At 38.7% G+C, this 22,045-nt stretch overlaps 1 long non-coding RNA gene across 3 annotated transcripts; it reads right to left on the bottom strand.

Moving 5' to 3' along the window:
- Positions 1 to 1,053: 1,053 nt before the first annotated feature.
- Positions 1,054 to 20,355, bottom strand: LOC136255834 (uncharacterized). 3 transcript variants are annotated; one of them, XR_010701124.1, is made up of 12 exons: positions 20,061 to 20,355; positions 5,773 to 5,978; positions 5,615 to 5,704; positions 4,181 to 4,260; positions 3,976 to 4,112; positions 3,781 to 3,917; positions 3,541 to 3,720; positions 2,701 to 3,490; positions 1,994 to 2,104; positions 1,688 to 1,831; positions 1,436 to 1,488; positions 1,054 to 1,389 (listed from the first exon to the last, which is right to left on the bottom strand). It is a non-coding gene; the product is annotated as an uncharacterized lncRNA (long non-coding RNA). The 3 variants fall into 3 exon arrangements; XR_010701121.1 differs by having other exon boundaries at positions 5,615 to 5,978; XR_010701122.1 differs by having other exon boundaries at positions 3,781 to 3,921; positions 5,615 to 5,978.
- Between the last annotated feature and the right edge of the window lie 1,690 nt (positions 20,356 to 22,045).

Here is a 22,045-nt window from a genome sequence, read left to right on the forward strand (position 1 = left end):
GGCGCGAGCCTCATAATAATAATTACTCATTTATAACGGTCATAGCCACTAAAATGCTGCAGACCACCTTATGCAGGTTTTCTCTATAACAGCCACCTGTATATAAAGGCCAGATATATCTGGTCCCAAGGTGACCATTATAGACAGGTTCCACTGTACTAACATTGTAGTTGTGTTCACAGGATATGTGTGTGACTTGTCTGATGGTATTACATGTGCGAAATGTTCAGGTGCAAAATTAATTTATGGAACAATTCTCTTTTTTGATGCAGTATGTGCTGGTCCACTGCAAAAGAAAACAAACGGGGAATTAGGATTATGGAATTTAAAAAGTAGGGAACAAGGGAGGCCACCAGCCTTCACCTAAAGATATACTAGTAATCCCTAATTCAGTGTAGTTGTCCACAGGAGGTTGATCACATGTCATAGCACATACTATGACATTGTTATAGCACAACCAAATGTGATGCTTAAAATCAGTATTGTTAAGCCCTACACCTGGTGCCATCTTGTGCAACAAGCTGCTTGTACATTCCTTCACCAACTACCTCACAATAAACATTACAGGAACTTTGCTTGAGTTGGATACCTGTAAGTAGAGCACTAGGAGTAAAGTTACGGGTAACTAGTATTAATTATCTCTCTTGTGTTTAATAGGCAATGTGGTGTACATACTGCAGGCCTTAAATTAACGTGAAATTAACGTGCGGTCAACGAACAAAATCTGCACAAATAGCACAATGTCTGCACATAAATAGTTTTGGGTGGACACACATGTCCTTGCAAAACCAATAGTGGTACCATACAGTAAAAGCTGATGTGCACATGTTTGTTTGTAGTGCTAACAATAACTGTCACTTGGTTGCTAGGAGATACTACATTTTCCCAACCCAAGGATTTACCAATGACACCTCCCCTTTGTGTACTGCTATCACCAGCAGCTGTAATGACCACAGCCTGGTGATATATTGCAGGTATGTGGTTGTATTTAATCTCAAAACCTTCAATGGAAACTCCCTATTCCAATTCCAGCAGTGCATATAAAGTGCTCCTCTAGCTCATGTCTGTACAATTTGACTCTATGTCTGTACATTTGTGAATATGTAAGGACATTTGTCTTCGGCACCTTAAAAATTAGATGAAGGCCTGATACTGTATGTAACAGGCAGTAAAGCATAGAGTAATTGTACACAATGAGTTTGTTATATTAGGTCAACAGAGTCTCTGATACTACATCTTGGGAAAAGAAATAAAATTTTGACTCATCATAAGTAAACAGCTTTAGGAGTACAGCACAGTTTATCTTGTACCTTCATCTAATACTCTCCATTTTTCACCATAAGATTTATACTGATCATCTCTTGGGTCACTGTCACTTTCCAGGCAGTCCTACATGGCATGACCACACCAATCATGTGGTACCGCTCCCACTAACCTGTGTGTTACAAGTACGATATCTTTGCTGTTCTCCTACACAATATCTTCCACCTTTGGATGGCCAATTGTAAGAGGAAACGAGTTCAATTACCAAGTGTTAAAACACAAAAGTTTGTTAAACATCCACATATACACTGCACACACACACACACACACACACACACACACACACACACACACACACACACACACACACACACACACACACACACACACACACACACACACACACACACACACACACACACACTTGGGTGAGTCACAGAATCTTTCTGAATATGTCACACCCACACCACACTTCTTACTGCAGTTGCTCCATTCAGTCCAACGCCCCCCACTGTCCATCCACCACAGTACGATTGACATTTGGTAAACACTGTCGATCCATACACACCTGTGTATGAGGTGATAAAACACTCGTGAATTACATGAACATATTTACATGAAACATATCTTTAATTGCTTCCAGTTAAATCATTAAAAGTTTAATACAAAGAATGCGTATCATAAATTCACAGTAGTGATTTACTATTATAGTGGTGGAGGAAACACTTACTCCTGTTGTGCTGTTTGTTGGTGACACACAATGCATGCCGTCTGCCACTCCAATTTGATTGGTGATACACCCACTGCCTGGCTGTTTGCACCACAACATCTCACACAGATCCTATAATAGTGGGATATGCTTGACAGTACGAACAGGTGAGCGCAAGCAGCTGGTACAATGATAAAAAATTGATGGTGAGAGATTCAATTCCTACAGACCTGTTGACTCAAACATGTACTAATCCCATAATAGAAATTTTATTTACTATTGGGAGTAGCAAATAACTGCATGTTGTGCATACACAATTGTTGTGAGTACATGTAGTATAGCACAAGTATAGGATCTGTAGCTTATTCACATGATGAGTCACTAGCAAGTGACTGATAAAATCATGACATAAGATAATCGTTATCATCGACACTGAGATAACTTGAGCCACAACTATGGGCTATAAAGTGTCAAATCACAAGCTGTAATAATACTGTAATTATTTCTGGCCACAAGATTGTATAGGACACATGTAAATGTGGTGTGTGATGTGCATGCATGAATGTGAGTCAAGTGTACTGTATTATGTGACAGCAGATCAGATAACAGCAGGTAATTCTGTACATCAATGATACAATACAGCTATCAGTTGCCTTGGCTTAACAACAATAGTGATCATATATTCATAACAAAATTTATGTATGTAAGTCAAATACAAGCCCACTCACTGTAGTATTTGCTCTAGCTTCGTATGGCTACATGATGGTCACTATGCTGCAGCAATCTGTCAGTGTACAACAGCTGGGGTGGGTTCTGCTTCGCTTTCTTATACCTGTGCACAAGGAAATAGAGCAAAAAGCTACATACATTTGAATTAGTCCAACTTCCATCAGACAAATGCCATCCAATCCCTCTGACTCTGTTAATACAGAGGTCAGAACTTTGCCCCACTAATTTCCTACATTCGTACACCATGAAGCATTCCCAGTGGTCCTCCCCTGCAACTCCTACAGATCATCTTGGTTGAATCAATCTTTAAGATTGGAGATTGACCCAAAGGAAGAAATGCAGATGGAAAGAATGTCTGACTACCGCCAGAGAATGTCCATGGAATTATTGGCATACACTTTCAGAAACCAACTATAGTAAAGTAGATATATAAATCAATGATTGACACCTAGCAGATGGGATAGTTTCCATTGGTACTGGCTGGTGAAACACAGGAGAGTTTTGTGCTGCCACAGCCCAGTCAACCCTTGACTTTTAAACTTAAAGCAAGAACAATTTAAGAAAAAAGTAAAAAGAATTGCACCTGTACAGCTGACAATCTCCATAGTACAATAGCTGTTTCTTCATCCACTCCTCTGTGTGCTGTTCTAGGATTCTATCCTGGAGTGCTGTCAAACTGTTTCCTAGTGTACCATCCCTCAAGGCCACAATAACAGCCACATCACAGGTATATTTCTTGGTGATGATGGCTGGGAACTGTACCATCTTGGCCATTGCTAACTGACTACTCTGGAATGTTAAGCAACATTGACCACTATCATGTTAATAAGGCAATTTACCTCTCATCCCAGCTCAAGAATGTCTTCTTGCAGCCATTACAAGAAAGCTGTGTGAATACGTAAGTTTTGTTTGGAGAAAAAAATGCAACTTCCACAACAACACTTGCATATTGTGTAGAAGTGGAGAATTCCCAATTGCTCCAAATAAACAAATTGACCGACATATAGTCTCCATGTATTCTGTACTAACAAAGATGAAGGGTGTGAGTGGCAGGTGAAGTGAATGATATTGGTAATCACCTTGACAGCAGTGATGGATGCCATTTTGAAGAAGTGAATAGTGTCCATGTAGTGACTAAACTGTTATGGTATGTGACCGTTCTATTAGAGTATCTTGCAAATATTAGTATACCAGGATTTGCACATCAATATCACTCCTACCTACAACCTTACTATAACCATTAACCAGTCTATACGAACAGCTGTATTACTTACCAAAGCACCAATTAATAATTTAAGGAATTTGTTCAACTGAAATCATTACAGGACAAGGATAAGCCATATACAGTTCATGTATGTGCTATGCATTACTTCTTCATGTCTTTCTTTGGTAGAGGGGCTTGGCATGAAACCTGTAACATTAATTACATTTTGCTGCTTGTACACAACACAAACACACTGACACCATATTGATACTTACCTCAGACAGTGCATGACGCTTCCGCTAGCGATACTGCTGCTTTCTGCAATAGTGTGGTGGTGCATAATTGTAGAATTACACTGTTAAAAATAGGGAGTATCAATACTCACTTATAAGTATAACTTTCTTTACATGAAAATGATACCTGAAATGAATAACAAATCAAATCATTCTACTCTACATGATTAAGATTCATGCACAGTCACACACACACTACAACAATGAACTCCTGCAGCAGCCCCCAGCTTCTTTTGTGAGTCACGCCCACTTATCAGGATTGTGTTTCCATGTTTGTAGTGGAACCACACCTATTAATCAGTAAGGTGTGCTATAGTAATCTGAAGGTATGCACAAAGCTTTGTGTACGCTTACGTGTATCCACGTTCACTCTAATGGATTGTCAGGTGACTGTATACATGTGTTAGAATCAGTACTAGTGTTGTACCAATTCTCACTCTTTAGACAAAACCGATATCTGATATATTCTTACCCTATTTTTTACTAATAGTTAACTAATACCAAGAGTAAACAATGGAAGAGAGAGTATCCAACTGCCATATACTGCATCAAAAATGAGCACCTCAAGTAGAGAAGCCATCCCGTAGTGCTATCAAAGTAAGTGTTGAATGAAGTAATAAACACCTTCTAGCTAAGACTGTTTGACTTCAAATCATGCCTGGGCACTACAAACAGACTGACTTAGCAGGTGTTTATTACTTCATTCAACACTGTCTTTGAAAGCACTACAGGATGGCTTCTCTACTTGATGTGCTCATTTTTGATGCAGTATATGGCAGTTGGATACTCTCTCTTCCATTATTTACTCTTGCTAATACCCAATTGTAGGCCTCTACAAGTTACACTTGTGCATACTCCACTAAAAGTACAGCTAGAAAAGCCAATGCTGTGAGGTTGTACACTTACCTCAACTCAAAGTTGCTGATCAGACAAGTGGGCTAGGGTCACTGTTTATTATTGTGGTTAGCACAAAACATAAAGAAATTAAGTGCATGTCAGAGCCTTTGACACCAACCCTCCAGTGGTACTGCAGCTGCTAAAGCTGAATATACTAATAATCTGCTGGCTACAGCCCATTACAACTGATTCTCGATTATGTTAAAAACAGCTAATTATCAGTTTCTACCTATTACCAATCCAATAATCAGAACAACTCTAGTCAATCGTTGTAAGCCATGCCCACTTATCAGGAATGTGCTTTGTTTACATACACAACTAAATGCTTCAGCGGGCACTGCTATACTTTTGTCCACCACAAAAGTGTTTTAACTGCTAATAAATCCATTTACCCTCTACCACAAAAGTTTTGCCCATCAAAATGTCCCCTTATATGATATACGAGAACATTAAGGAGGAAACTGTACCAAGCAATTGTCATTTCCTATATAATATGAACAGTTATATTTCATTGAGTACCTTTTTCCTCCTCTCATACACACAATAATCTTCGTCAGTAGACATTCTTTAATTTTGTCCATTTCTTCGCAACACTAGCACTCAATCCCACTAGGCATGGGTATACATTTCGCACAATAGCACCAATCTGTCATCCCCAAGTGCTTAGTAAAGCTTGCCTGTTCTCTTATCTTAGTTTCTGACTCGTTACTATCATCTTCACTGTCACTATAGCCCATAGTGTGTACTGGTAAGGCTTAATTTCATTAATGTTATTGCTGCTCTCAGCCATTTCAATACATCAATTAATGCTTCCTGGATCCAGTGACATAAAACCACAGGTTATCATGGAGTCTGGAATGCACAACTTTCCTCTGCAATTTCTCTATAAGGAAACGTAGCACAGCTATAAAAATTGGTACGCATATTTAACTTCTCATATACAATAAATTGTTACAATAAAAATAATTTTTAAAAAATGACTACAGTTCCCCTTAAAATTAATAAGAATACAACATGTGAATGTTTATGTGGCTAGGGCACTTATATCTTTGTTGTTTGGTGGGGGCACATTTAGAAGACTAGGTTAAATGGTACTCAGTCATCTTATTTCATTTTGTGGATCTGAACTAGCATCCCAGACAGTTTGTGGGCAGTGGCAAATAAACTGTTTAGTTTTGTGCACTGTTGCACACATTCCATGACCACTACTAGAATGTTGGCAGAGCCCATCATTGCTTCGTGCACTGTATGGCAAAACAAACAACAAATATCTTAGTGTAATGAGAGGTTGAATAGATCAATTTTTACGGAAGCTTAAGACTGCCATGGACTTAAGGCTCTTTGTTATTATTATTATTATTATTAGCATAATGGATACACGTACAAGAGTACAATAAAATGTTATTAGGCTGTAAGCCTTTGTTCATATCCATGGCCTGTGCTGTCCCAGTACTTGTCAAGCTTTGCCTTGAAGGATGCAACAGTGTTTGTGGACACTATTTCCTTAGGTACAGTAGATTGTTCCAATGATTGATAACTCGTTGAGTAAAGAAATTAGATCGGACATTCAATCTGAAGTGTGGTTTAAACAACTTCATGTGATGGCCTCTAGTGTTGGTACTAACAGCTGGTGTAAAAAATTCATTAGGGTTGACGTTATAAAAACCATTCAGAATTTTAAAGACTTCAATAAGGTCGCCACATTGTCGACAACGAAACAAGGTGTACATACCCAAGGACTTTAATCTCTGACCATAAGACAAGTTTCCAATGCCTCTAATCAACCTTGTAGCTCGCATCTGCACTTTCTCTAAAACGTCAATATCCTTAGCAAGATAAGGACTCCAAATAGCTGAACAATATTCCAGAAGAGGCCTTACATATGTTTTATACAAAAAGGTGAACAAATCCTTTGAGATATTAACAAACGATCTTCTAATCATGGAGAGAACCTTCATGGCAGAAGCTGCAGCCTTACAACAGTGCAAAGATAGCTTCAAGTTACTAGATATCCATACTCCAAGGTCCTTTTCATGATTAACTTCAGGCAGCTGAACAAATTCTCCAGAATCATTATCCCACAGTACATATTCACTAGCAATTGATGAATGACCTACGCGCATAACTTTACATTTCAGCAAGTTCAGTTTCTGTAACCATATTTGGCACCAATCCTGTATACTGTTAAGGACAGCCTGTAGTTGTTGGAGTATTCAAATGATTTAATGATGGCATAAACTTTAGAATCATCTGCGAAGAAGCTCAAATTGGTATGGACAATGTTGGGAATATCATTAATATACAATGTAAATAGTAATGGCCCTGTTGCCATAATACAGAGTCCTGGTTAAGAAATATGGTATGTTTTAATTTGTGAATCATCAAGAATGGTCTATGAAGTCCTTGCACAATGTTTCAGATACAAGATATTGCTGGTATATATATCTAATCCAAAACAGCCAAGCTGTAAAAAAAGTGTGCGGCCCTCAAAAAGGCTATGGTGAAAAAAGATGTGAAATCCAAGGTGGCGGCCAAGAAATGGCTGTGATGGTAGGTTAATGGTAAAAATTTTAACAACAACAATTCAGGAGAATTTTGGTGCCGCTTGGTCAATTGGCACAAAATTCACCTGAATTGTCGTTATTAAAATTTTTACCATTAACCTACCATCACAGCCATTTCTTGGCCGCCACCTTGGATTTCACATCTTTTTTCACCATAGCCTTTTTGAGGGCTGCACACTTTTTTTACAGCTTGGCTGTTTTGGATTAGATTTCACTTCTTTTTGTATTTGTATACCCCGGGACTTTTTAAACCTATCTTTTTTTCTTTACCACAGGAAGAAGAAAAGATGAAGCAGATGTACCTTAAATATTTTATCAGTAAATGTACAAATTATATATATAATACATATATTTATTACAGAACTGTCCATGGTGGTTTCTTTGTAACTGAACACTCTTCAAGGTAACTTCTTCTAGCTGTTCTCTCTACAGGGTCATTTATTTGTAGCTGGATTCTGTACAGGTGATTTTTTTGCTGCTGAGCTCTTTACAGAATGGTTTCTTTGTAGCTGAACTCTCTACAAGGTAACTTCTTCTAACTGATCTCTCTACAGGGAGATTTGTTTGTAGCTGAACTCTCTACAGGTGATTTGTTTGCAGCTGAACTATCTAGATGATGGTTTCTTTGTAGCTGAACTCTCTACAAGGTAATTTCTTCTAGCTGAACTCTCTACATGGTGGTTTCTTTGTAGCTGAATTCTCTACAAGATAACTTCTTCTAGCTGATCTTTCTACAGGGCAATTTGTTTGTGGCAGAATTTTCTACAGGGTGATTTCTTTGCAGCTGAACAGTCTACATGGTGGTTTCTTTTTACTGTAGTTGAACTCTCTACAAGGTAATTTCTTCTAGCTGATCTCTCTACAGGGTGATTTGTTTGTAGCTGAATTCTATACAGGTGATTTGTTTGCAGCTGAGCTCTTTACAAAATGGTTTCTTTGTAGCTGAACTCTCTAAAAGGTAACTTCTTCTAACTGAACTCTCTACAAGGAGATTTGTTTGCAGCTGAACTCTCTTCATGATGGTTTCTTTGTAGCTGAACTCTCTACAAGGTAACTTCTTCTAGCTGAACTCCCTACATGGTGGTTTCTTTGTAGCTGAACTCTCTACAAGGTGACTTCTTCTAGCTGATCTTTCTACAGGGTGATTTGTTTGCAGCTGAACTCTCTATATGGTGGTTTCTTTGTACCTGAACTCTCTACAAGGTGACTTCTTCTAGCTGATCTCTCTACAGGGTGATTTGTTTGTAGCTGAACTCACTTCATGATGGTTTCTTTGTAGTTGAACTCTCTACAAGGTAACTTCTTCTAACTGAACTCTCTACAGGGAGATTTGTCTGCAGCTGAACTCTCTTCATGATGGTTTCTTTGTAGCTGAACTCTCTACAAGGTAACTTCTTCTAGCTGAACTCCCTACATGGTGTTTTCTTTGTAGCTGAACTCTCTACAGGTGATTTGTTTGCAGCTGAACTCTCCACATGATGGTTTCTTTAAATTTGTAACTGAACCCTCTACAAGGTAACTTCTTCTAGCTGATCTCTCTACAGGGTGATTTGTTTGTAGCTGAACTATCTACAAGATAATTTCTTCTAGCCGATCTCTCTACAGGGTGATTTGTTTGTAGCTGAATTCTGTACAGGTGATTTGTTTGCAGCTGAGCTCTTTACAGAATGTTTTCTTTGTAGCTGAACTCTCTACAAGGTAACTTCTTCTAACTAAACTCTCTACAGGGAGATTTGTTTGCAGCTGAACTCTCTTCATGATGGTTTCTTTGTAGCTGAACTCTCTACAAGGTAACTTCTTCTAGCTGAACTCCCTACATGGTGGTTTCTTTGTAGCTGAACTCTCTACAAGGTGACGTCTTCTAGCTGATCTTTCTACAGGGTGATTTGTTTGTAGCTGATTTTTCTACAGGGTGATTTGTTTGCAGCTGAACTCTCTATATGGTGGTTTCTTTGTAGCTGAACTCTCTACAAGGTGACTTCTTCTAGCTGATCTCTCTAAAGGGTGATTTGTTTGTAGCTGAACTCTCTTCATGATGGTTTCTTTGTAGCTGAACTCTCTACAAGGTAACTTCTTCTAACTGAACTCTCTACAGGGAGATTTGTTTGCAGCTGAACTCTCTTCATGATGGTTTTTTTGTAGCTGAACTCTCTACAAAGTAACTTCTTCTAGCTGAACTCCCTACATGGTGGTTTCTTTGTAGCTGAACTCTCTACAGGTGATTTGTTTGCAGCTGAACTCTCCACATGATGGTTTCTTTAAATTTGTAACTGAACTCTCTACAGGGAGATTTGTTTGCAGCTGAACTCTCTACAAAGTAACTTCTTCTAGCTGAACTCCCTACAAGGTAACTTCTTCTAGCTGAACTCTCTACAGGTGATTTGTTTGCAGCTGAACTCTCCACATGATGGTTTCTTTAAATTTGTAACTAAACTCTCTACAGGGAGATTTGTTTGCAGCTGAACTCTCTACAAAGTAACTTCTTCTAGCTGAACTCCCTACAAGGTAACTTCTTCTAGCTGATCTCTCTACAGGGTGATTTGTTTGTAGCTGAACTATCTACAAGGTGACGTCTTCTAGCTGATCTTTCTACAGGGTGATTTGTTTGTAGCTGATTTTTCTACAGGGTGATTTGTTTGCAGCTGAACTCTCTATATGGTGATTTCTTTGTAGCTGAACTCTCTACAAGGTGACTTCTTCTAGCTGATCTCTCTAAAGGGTGATTTGTTTGTAGCTGAACTCTCTTCATGATGGTTTCTTTGTAGCTGAACTCTCTACAAGGTAACTTCTTCTAGCTGAACTCCCTACATGGTGGTTTCTTTGTAGCTGAACTCTCTACAGGTGATTTGTTTGCAGCTGAACTCTCCACATGATGGTTTCTTTAAATTTGTAACTGAACTCTCTACAAGGTAACTTCTTCTAGCTGATCTCTCTACAGGGTGATTTGTTTGTAGCTGAACTATCTGCAAGATAATTTCTTCTAGCTGATCTCTCTACAGGGTGATTTGTTTGTAGCTGAATTCTGTACAGGTGGTTTGTTTGCAGCTGAGCTCTTTACAGAATGTTTTCTTAGTAGCTGAACTCTCTACAAGGTAACTTCTTCTAACTAAACTCTCTACAGGGAGATTTGTTTGCAGCTGAACTCTCTTCGTGATGGTTTCTTTGTAGCTGAACTCTCTACAAGGTAACTTCTTCTAGCTGAACTCCCTACATGGTGGTTTCTTTGTAGCTGAACTCTCTACAAGGTGACTTCTTCTAGCTGATCTTTCTACAGGGTGATTTGTTTGCAGCTGAACTCTCTTCATGATGGTTTCTTTGTAGCTGAACTCTCTACAAGGTAACTTCTTCTAGCTGAACTCCCTACATGGTGGTTTCTTTGTAGCTGAACTCTCTACAAGGTGACGTCTTCTAGCTGATCTTTCTACAGGGTGATTTGTTTGCAGCTGAACTCTCTATATGGTGGTTTCTTTGTAGCTGAACTCTCTACAAGGTGACTTCTTCTAGCTGATCTCTCTACAGGGTGATTTGTTTGTAGCAGAACTCACTTCATGATGGTTTCTTTGTAGCTGAACTCTCTACAAGGTAACTTCTTCTAGCTGATCTTTCTACAGGGTGATTTGTTTGCAGCTGAACTCTCTATATGGTGGTTTCTTTGTAGCTGAACTGTCTACAAGGTGACTTCTTCTAGCTGATCTCTCTACAGGGTGATTTGTTTGTAGCTGAACTCACTTCATGATGGTTTCTTTGTAGCTGAACTCTCTACAAGGTAACTTCTTCTAACTGAACTCTCTACAGGGAGATTTGTCTGCAGCTGAACTCTCTTCATGATGGTTTCTTTGTCGCTGAACTCTCTACAAGATAACTTCTTCTAGCTGAACTCCCTACATGGTGTTTTCTTAGTAGCTGAACTCTCTACAGGTGATTTGTTTGCAGCTGAACTCTCTTCATGATGGTTTCTTTGTAGCTGAACTCTCTACAAGGTAACTTCTTCTAGCTGAACTCCCTACATGGTGGTTTCTTTGTAGCTGAACTCTCTACAAGGTGACTTCTTCTAGCTGATCTTTCTACAGGGTGATTTGTTTGCAGCTGAACTCTCTATATGGTGGTTTCTTTGTAGCTGAACTCTCTACAAGGTGACTTCTTCTAGCTGATCTCTCTACAGGGTGATTTGTTTGTAGCAGAACTCACTTCATGATGGTTTCTCTGTAGCTGAACTCTCTACAAGGTAACTTCTTCTAACTGAACTCACTACAGGGAGATTTGTCTGCAGCTGAACTCTCTTCATGATGGTTTCTTTGTAGCTGAACTCTCTACAAGGTAACTTCTTCTAGCTGAACTCCCTACATGGTGGTTTCTTTGTAGCTGAACTCTCTGCAGGTGATTTGTTTGCAGCTGAACTCTCTTCATGATGGTTTCTTTGTAGCTGAACTCTCTACAAGGTAACTTCTTCTAGCTGAACTCCCTACATGGTGGTTTCTTTGTAGCTGAACTCTCTACAAGGTAACTTCTTCTAGCTAATCTTTCTACAGGGTGCTTTCTACAGGGTGATTTGTTTGCAGCTGAACTCTCTATATGGTGGTTTCTTTGTAGCTGAACTCTCTACAAGGTGACTTCTTCTAGCTGATCTCTCTACAGGGTGATTTGTTTGTAGCTGAACTCACTTCATGATGGTTTCTTTGTAGCTGAACTCTCTACAAGGTAACTTCTTCTAACTGAACTCTCTACAGTGAGATTTGTCTGCAGCTGAACTCTCTTCATGATGGTTTCTTTGTAGCTGAACTCTCTACAAGGTAACTTCTTCTAGCTGAACTCCCTACATGGTGGTTTCTTTGTAGCTGAACTCTCTACAGGTGATTTGTTTGCAGCTGAACTCTCCACATGATGGTTTCTTTAAATTTGTAACTGAACTCTCTACAAGGTAACTTCTTCTAGCTGATCTCTCTACAGGGTGATTTGTTTGTAGCTGAACAATCTACAAGATAATTTCTTCTAGCCGATCTCTCTACAGGATGATTTGTTTGTAGCTGAATTCTGTACAGGTGATTTGTTTGCAGCTGAGCTCTTTACAGAATGTTTTCTTTGTAGCTGAACTCTCTACAAGGTAACTTCTTCTAACTAAACTCTCTACAGGGAGATTTGTTTGCAGCTGAACTCTCTTCATGATGGTTTCTTTGTAACTGAACTCTCTACAAGGTAACTTCTTCTAGCTGAACTCCCTACATGGTGGTTTCTTTGTAGCTGAACTCTCTACAAGGTGACGTCTTCTAGCTGATCTTTCTACAGGGTGATTTGTTTGTAGCTGATTTTTCTACAGGGTGATTTGTTTGCAGCTGAACTCTCTATATGGTGGTTTCTTTGTAGCTGAACTCTCTACAAGGTGACTTCTTCTAGCTGATCTCTCTACAGGGTGATTTGTTTGTAGCTGAACTCTCTTCATGGTGGTTTTTTTTGTAGCTGAACTCTCTACAAGGTAACTTCTTCTAACTGAACTCTCTACAGGGAGATTTGTTTGCAGCTGAACTCTCTTCATGATGGTTTTTTTGTAGCTGAACTATCTACAAGGTAACTTCTTCTAGCTGAACTCCCTACATGGTGGTTTCTTTGTAGCTGAACTCTCTACAGGTGATTTGTTTGCAGCTGAACTCTCCACATGATGGTTTCTTTAAATTTGTAACTGAACTCTCTACAAGGTAACTTCTTCTAGCTGATCTCTCTACAGGGTGATTTGTTTGTAGCTGAACTATCTACAAGATAATTTCTTCTAGCTGATCTCTCTACAGGGTGATTTGTTTGTAGCTGAATTCTGTACAGGTGATTTGTTTGCAGCTGAGCTCTTTACAGAATGTTTTCTTTGTAGCTGAACTCTCTACAAGGTAACTTCTTCTAACTAAACTCTCTACAAGGAGATTTGTTTGCAGCTGAACTCTCTTCATGATGGTTTCTTTGTAGCTGAACTCTCTACAAGGTAACTTCTTCTAGCTGAACTCCCTACATGGTGGTTTCTTTGTAGCTGAACTCTCTACAAGGTGACGTCTTCTAGCTGATCTTTCTACAGGGTGATTTGTTTGTAGTTGATTTTTCTACAGGGTGATTTGTTTGCAGCTGAACTCTCTATATGGTGGTTTCTTTGTAGCTGAACTCTCTACAAGGTGACTTCTTCTAGCTGATCTCTCTACAGGGTGATTTGTTTGTAGCTGAACTCTCTTCATGATTGTTTTTTTTGTAGCTGAACTCTCTACAAGGTAACTTCTTCTAGCTGAACTCCCTACATGGTGGTTTCTTTGTAGCTGAACTCTCTACAGGTGATTTGTTTGCAGCTGAACTCTCCACATGATGGTTTCTTTAAATTTGTAACTGAACTCTCTACAAGGTAACTTCTTCTAGCTGATCTCTCTACAGGGTGACTTGTTTGTAGTGGAATTCTGTACAGGTGATTTTTTTTGCAGCTGAGCTCTTTACAGAATGGTTTCTTTGTAGCTGAACTCTTTACAAGGTAGCTGATGTCTCTACATGGTCACTAGTTTGTAAACGAATTCTCTACATGGTGGTTTCTTTGTAACTGAACTCTCTACAAGGAAACTTCTCCTAGCTGATCTCTCTACAGGGAGATTTCTTTGTAGCTGAACTCTCTACAGGTGATTCATTTGCAGCTGAACTCTCTACATGATGGTTTCTTTGTAGCTGAACTCTCTACAAGTTAACTTCTTCTAGCTGATCTCTTTACAGGGTGATTTGTTTGTAGCTGAACTCTCTACATTGTGGTTTCTTTGTAGCTGAACTCTACAAGGTGATTTCTTCTAGCTGAATTATCTCTTTCTATAGTTGCATGAATTCCCTACAAGGTAACTTCTTCTTGCTGATCTCTCTACAGGGTGAATTGTTTGTGGCTGATCTCTCTACAGGGTGACTTGTTTGTAGCTGATCTCTATACAGGTTACTTGTTTCTAGCTGATCTCTTGAATTCTCTTCGAGTGACTGCTCTATTAGGATGACTGCTCTATTAGGATGACTGCTCTATTAGGATGACTGCTCTATTAGGATGACTGCTCTATTAGAGTATCTCGATCTCGCACTTGCTACACCAAGTTGGATTTCGTGTTATAACTCCATGGCTTTAAGTCTGATTCTTCTACACCATTGAAGAGCCTTTCTAAGATGAGAACTCCATCTGTACAGCGATTTTCAAAGCATTACCCCAAGCGGTTTACCTGGTAGGCGTGGCAAGCTGTCGTTTTTTTATTAGCTAATCTCGATTGCGTAATCGTTACACACTGTTGGTTTTTTCGTTGTATCTTCCTGGTTTTTAGCTCGATTTCTTTCAAACCACAAAAGGTTTGAGGTTCAATAGTTAACCTGTTCACCCACCGATTTTCAGCTTCTTCCCATACGCGGTTTACCCTGTAGGCGTGACAACATATTGGTGTTATTTTTCGTGAATAATCGCTCATAACTCTTTCCCTGTTTATCGTATTCCAGCCAAAGTTGGTACAGAGATGCGCCTTTATACCCCCCTTCTGTGTGCCAAATTTCAAGGCGATCGGATATGGCGTTCGCGTTTTATAGCAGTTTTTGTAAGTGTGCGAAAAGAAGAAGAAAAATAAGAAGAAAAAAAAACGAAGAAACTAAGCCACTTTTTGAAGTCGCATATTTCGGGAACGCTTGAAGCGATTTCGCTCAAATTTGGAATGTGGAGTGCTGAAGGTGGAGGGAGTGTCCACAGCAAAAATCGTCTTGTTTCATCAAGGCAGCACAGAGCTACGGAGGTGCGAAAATGACGTTTTCTTTCTTCCTGTCAATATACTCACAGGTGTTACGCGCCGGCTTCTTGGGCCGCACGACACACTACCGTGTGTCTTGATAATCTGCCTCAGTCTGCTCACATCAGTGATTGTCATGATTATTACATCATCCTTGGTGTGAAACAATACCATGATGTGTCTGATTACATTCCTTGTGTTCACAGAAGGTGCACAACAGTAACCGAACAGTTTATTTACTTGCCTGGGCAGGTAGAATGAAAAGAGTTCATATATTTTTTAGGGTGAAAACTATGTGAATAGTATAATTTCAGTAAACATCAGCACAAGCCTTCACAGTGAAAGACCAGTTGATACAATTGCTTAAAGTGTTTATTGGTATTAACCACTGCACTTGTTAGTACTTAGTATTTGACTATTATAAACCGTAGGTGATGTGCTACTGCAATCAAAGACAATTTCAAGTTAGTGGGTGGGAGAGATCGAGGTTCAAATGAGGGAGCATTTAACAGTGACAATAATCACCCCATTTAATAGTACTTTTGTGATAAAGATTGTCCTCAGAATCCTTTGTGATGGTGTGTGCTTTCTTGCTACAACTAGTTTTTGTCTCTTCAGCATTACGTTCTTCATTATTGTCATAAACAATAGCTGAGAGAATAGTAACATATTCTTCTTTTGACTTCCACATGTTTACATGTGCTGATAAATTGTGTCTGCATTATGCTGTTATGCTTTCTTTAAATGCTTATTTAACAAGATGTTATGTGTTGATAACCACTTGAAGTACATAAACACGTTTTGGTGATGATTATTGTGTAGTATTATAATGCAGTGTGTTTTGAAGGAGCAATACATATAGTGTTGGATACTTTATATTATAATCTCTTGGTAAAATCAAGCCCAAAAGTGTCAGAGTGGCCAAAAATGTTTCCTACAAGTTGCTATGGATTAAAATATATTTATTCGTACTGCTAACTAACTAACTGATTCCTTCAGACAAACATAACTCAATAATGGCTAAGACTATTTGCTTGATTTTTTCACTGTTAGACATCACTTCACCCTGATGGATACCTTTGTAGTACATACAATGCAAACGACTTACATATGTCCTCCTTTTTAATCCATTTCTTTTACCAACAACACAAAATGTTGATTCACATTAACAAGTGATGGTCCTATTGCTGATCACTACATCACAACAGTAATTGTCCATATTTTCTGTACCTTCACCTGAAGATATACTAGTGCCTATATAGTTGTCCACAAGAGGTTGATCACATGTCATAGTATGTACTATGACATTGTTATAGCACAACCAAACATAGTGCTTAAAATTTGTACTGTTTTTATGAAGTTGTTTGTCACATCGTCAAGAAATACTTTACATAAATGTGCTGAGGGTGATGGGTTGAACTTGAGAGAGGGGGGGAGTTGAGACCAAGACCTGTTCCTTGAGCCACTGATGTAACGGAGTTGCAAAAACTAAAACCCACAATCACTTTGTGAATGTACTACTATATAAGTAGTCATTGACTAACTAGCAGTTTAAAATGAGGGCTATGCTTTCCATTCAGAATTTTTGGCAGGCTCCAATAATGAGCCTTGAATACACAATACAATGTTTAATTCAAACTAGTCCCACACTAGTGTTTTGTGTGATCAAATGCAGTCATTTTATGAAAGAAAGGGGTCAACCTTAAACTAATTGCAACATAATTGATTTCAACAGTTTCTGACATAGAAAAATGTGCTCTATAACATATCAAAAGTCTCGGAAAATTCCATAAGGGGAAAGTGACCTTTTGCATGACCTTTTTAGCCATTTTTAGCAAAAAATAGGATTTGTGCTTCTAGTTCAGACATTATCCAAACTATTTACATTTGGTGTATCAAGTGATTGCTCTCACTATAACTGGTACTTGTATGGTATGCATAGCTTAATTTGTTCTAAAGTTATCAACATTTGCCGGACAAAACTGACATCATTTAGTCCCGCCCACGCACTTGATTAAATGTTGGGTTAAGCTATTTATTGCTGGTCTAATGCTAGTTTTCCCATGGCAAGGGACATTTTTATAACAGAGGGTCATAATGAAAACTAGAAGGTGCATGTGTTACCATGGAAACCACAAAATAGCATAACTTTATGTACAATTTGGTTGTTTTCATTCTCTATTGTCATGAAGATGGAATTTAATTCTTCACAATTCCAAACCTGACATTGTACTATTAAGTTAGGTACATACACAATGACATTCAGTATAATAATATTATACCATGGCCATGCTAGTTAGGTACATACACAATGACATTCAGTATAATAATATTATACCATGGCCATGCTAGTGGAAAGTATATTCTCTTGTGTATATAAATGGTAAGTTTCGCTTTCATTCAGTGTTGGTATCTGTATCATCTTCTTCATGGATTAAAGTATCTGAGTTGGTGCAGCCTGCAGTTGCCACAAACAGAAGAGCATTTCACATTGTATTTCTTGCAAGTACATCTCATGCTGCTGCAGTCAGTGTGGTAGTTACATCTAATCATTTTCAACAGCTCATCTGGAGCAGGTGGTAAATCAGTAGTTAGTACAGGCATCAGTTTTCCATTTCACCTCCATGCAGTTGGCTGCATTTCACTGGCATCACCTTTCCACTCAGCAGCTGAAGTAGGTGGCAAAGTTTGTGGAAGAACAAACGTAGTACTTTTAGGTACCTTTTCACAGAAACTTTTGTAGAAGAGAAAGTTTAATCCTACCTTTGGATTTCCACTGTATAAATCCACTACAGCGCTTGCTCTCCTGTAGTCATGATGTCATTTGGTGTAGATGTTGCTACACTGAACAATGGCCTAAGTGTTTACTGGAATTTACCTTTCCCTATGTCATATAGCAGTGATGTTGTGTCACATCCAAGTATCGCATGCAGGAAGAGAATGTTGTTGCATATTTCAAAGCCAAGTGTCTCTTTGACAGCAGTTATGTTCCACACCCTGGGTTTCATAGTGGCTTTCTTCAGCTCTGGTTTGAACAATATGTTGTGTGATTCCAAGCAGGCATGATAGCACAACAATACAAGAATATCGGTGTCATCACCAACTAGCACAGTGTCTGCCATTCTGGCTATTTATACTGCTTTTTGTATTATCATCACATCAGCATCTCCTGAAGCATGGTATGCTTTACAATTTCTTTCCAAGCATATTAATGAACTGCTTCTTGTCAGTGCTGTTCGATAAAAAAAGTTTCCTCCGTCATGTTCAGCTTCGTATCTTTGGTGAATGACACATCCACTCCAGAGCATCCTTTGGCCCTCCTCAGATGTACCATATCTTTTGTTGATGACTTCCCACGTGTCATTTACCCTCTACCACAAAAGTTTTCCCCATCAAAACTTCCCCTTATATGGTATACGAGAACATTAAGGAGAAAAATGCACCAAGCAATTTTTATTTCCTATATAGTACAAGTACATGAAAAAAAATTGGAATTTTCAACTAGAGTAGGGACCATAGCACATCGATAAAATGTACTGAAACAAGTTGGAGTAGTCCATGATATTAAATCACCGAAAACACTAAGAAGTGTTATATCCCTACCGTGCTCAAGATGCCATAACGAAAATCACAGTAGGGATATAACACTTCTTATTGTTTTACGGTGATTTAATATCATGGACTACTCCAACTTGTTTCAGTACTTTTTATCGATGTGCTATGGTCTCTATTCTAGACGAAAATTCCAAATTTTTTCATATACTTGTTTGTTAACTTTTTTTGTAAATAATTTATTATGACTGGTGAACCCACGCATACTGCATCTGAAATGGCGCTGCGCGCCCCAGCAATATCAATTATCGTCTGAAAAATGAAGTATCCATTACGCTTCGTTGTCAGCTATGTTCAACCCATTACACAGCATTTCGAATCAAGAACTGTTTGAAAAGCACCTCTGCAATCCACGCATATGAAAAGAAAGAAATCATGCCGTGCGCCCCAATTATACTATTGTCTGAAAAGTGAAGTATCCATTACGCTTCCCTGTAGGCTATGTTCAACCCGTTACACAGCAGTACGAATCAAGAACTGTTTGAAAAGCACCTCTGCAATCAAAATAGCCACTACGAAAAATACGGACTATTTCTGTTATGAAGGGAAGCCATCACGTCCTACTGCCAAATCGACACCTTTCGCTGTCAGCAAAGATGAATGGTACACAAAGGAGGACACTGGTACGTAAGTCCATGAAGAATGTATTGTACATACTGCGGTATGCCAAAAGGTACCTGTCGGGCAGAAGCGACGTCGAACACTGAAAAAATCAAGCTCGTAGCCTTAGCCGTTATCGAGTTATGCTTATCTGAAGGCATCAGTCAGTTACTTACTCAGTCAGTAGAAAATTCCATCGAATAAGATTTTTTTTAAATTCCATAGCAACTTGTTGAAAGCATTTCGGGTAGATCTGAAAGCTTGTTTGGGCTTAGTTTTACCTAACCAATACCGCCTCATCGTCATCAGGGAAAATTGAGGCTGTTTTTTGGGTGATATTATTTCGTGGCCATGCCTACTCCCTTTTGGTCCCTACTATACAGTTACTATCATACTGTATGATGCTTTGAACAGTTATATTTCATTGAATACCTTTTTCTTCCTCTCATACACACAATAATCTTCGTCATTAGAAGTTCTTTAATTGTCATCCATTTTACGACAACACTAGCACTCAATCCCACTAGGCATGGGCATACATTTCGTGCAACAGCACCAATCTGTCGTCCCCAAGTGCTCAATAAAGCTTGCCTGATCTCTTATCTTAGTTTCTGACTCGCTACTATCATCTTCACTGTCACTATAGTCTGTAGCGTGTACTGGTTCAAACTGGTAAGGCTTAATTTCATTGCCTCTGCCAACATTACTGCTGCTTTCAGCCATTTCGATACATCAATTAATGCTTCCTGGATCCAGTGACGTAAAACCACAAGTTATCATGGCATCTGAAATGCACAACTTTCCTCTGCAATATCTCTATAAGGAAATGTAGCACAGCTATAAAAAGTTTTATGCATATTTAACTTCTCATATAATTATACAACCAAGTAATAAAGATAATACAAAATGTGGTTAAAATTATGTCATTAATAATGAATGAATAAATAAATGAATAATGTTTGAGAAAACTACGAGGCCTAGAGACATGAACTAAGCGGGGATGGATTCGCCTGTGAATGAAGGCACAACCGTATAATAAGTATGCCTGTTAGTGCTGATGACTTGACCATACGTGTAATTCCATATAACGTCCAGCACCACACCCTTGCTTAATTACAGATTGCACGAAGGAGAAGATTAGCGAAATGTCATTGAAATGACTGCAGGAGAACCAGAGGCTACTTTACACGTATTACAGTAAGTTTTTATGTCTGTAACGTCTCAAGTCTCCATGTCAGCTGCCAGTGGATTCATTCACATAAAATATGTAAAATTAAACAATACAAGAAAACATTAAAACACATACCATGCTCTTTACACAATAAAGTTACATATAAAATACAAGTAAACAATCTTGTCTTGTGCAGCTGGCATGGCGAACTTCCTTTGTGTTGGTGTCAGGCAATTCAATACATGCTTAATCTTTTTTGCCTTCACCTGGCTTAGCTGGTAGGCTCTGGCTGGCTTCCTTTATCTGGTTCATCTGGCTTGCATATTACTATAGTGTTGTGTAGCTATCTCCTGCCAGTTGTGTATGCATAACTATAGTGTGTCACCCATCACTGTGCCATTGCTACATCACTGATGAACCTTATTTAGCTCTAGTTGATGTTGATACTGTGCTGTATTTTGGCCAATAATTTTTATCTGTTGATGTTGCCTATAATGTATTGCTGCATACAATACTGCAATAATGTATAGTTCTCTCCTGTACGTTTTGTATACATATACTGTGTACACATCACTGTGCCATTACCACACCAATGATGTACTGGCACTTAGCTACTGGTGGCCTTTAGTTACTATGCCACTATTGTGTTGTATCTGTCACTACTGTGACATATTGAGTTGATTTGGGGATCGTGCCTTCACCACCTAATAGCCTCACCAAGGGGCTGTCACGTTGGTGTATGTACTTGGTTGTATGTGACGCGGTCCTAGATAAATTGTTACAAAATAAAAATAATTTTAAAAAAATGACTACAGCTCCCCTTTAAATTAATAAGAATACAACATGTGAATGTTTACATGGTTAGGGCACTTATATCTTTGTTGTTTGGTGGGGGCACATTTAGATGACTAGGTACTTAGTCAACTTATTTTCATCTTATGGATCTGAACTAACATTCCAGACAGTTTGTGGGCAGTGGCAAATAAACTGTTTAGTCTCATGCACTGTTACACACATTCCATGACTACTACTAGAATGTTGGCAGAGCCCATCATTGCTTTGTGTACTGTATGGCAAAACAAACAACAAATATCTTAGTGTAATGAGAGGTTGAATCGATCAGGTTTTATGAAGGTTTAAGACTGCCATGGACTTAAGGGTCTTTGTTGCCACAGTACAGAGTTCTGGTAAAGAAATATGGTACACTGTGGATTTGTCAATTGTCAAAAGAATTTTTCTTGTACAA

Source organism: Dysidea avara, chromosome 5 (genome assembly GCF_963678975.1).
Source record: "Dysidea avara chromosome 5, odDysAvar1.4, whole genome shotgun sequence".
Lineage (NCBI taxonomy): Eukaryota > Metazoa > Porifera > Demospongiae > Dictyoceratida > Dysideidae > Dysidea > Dysidea avara.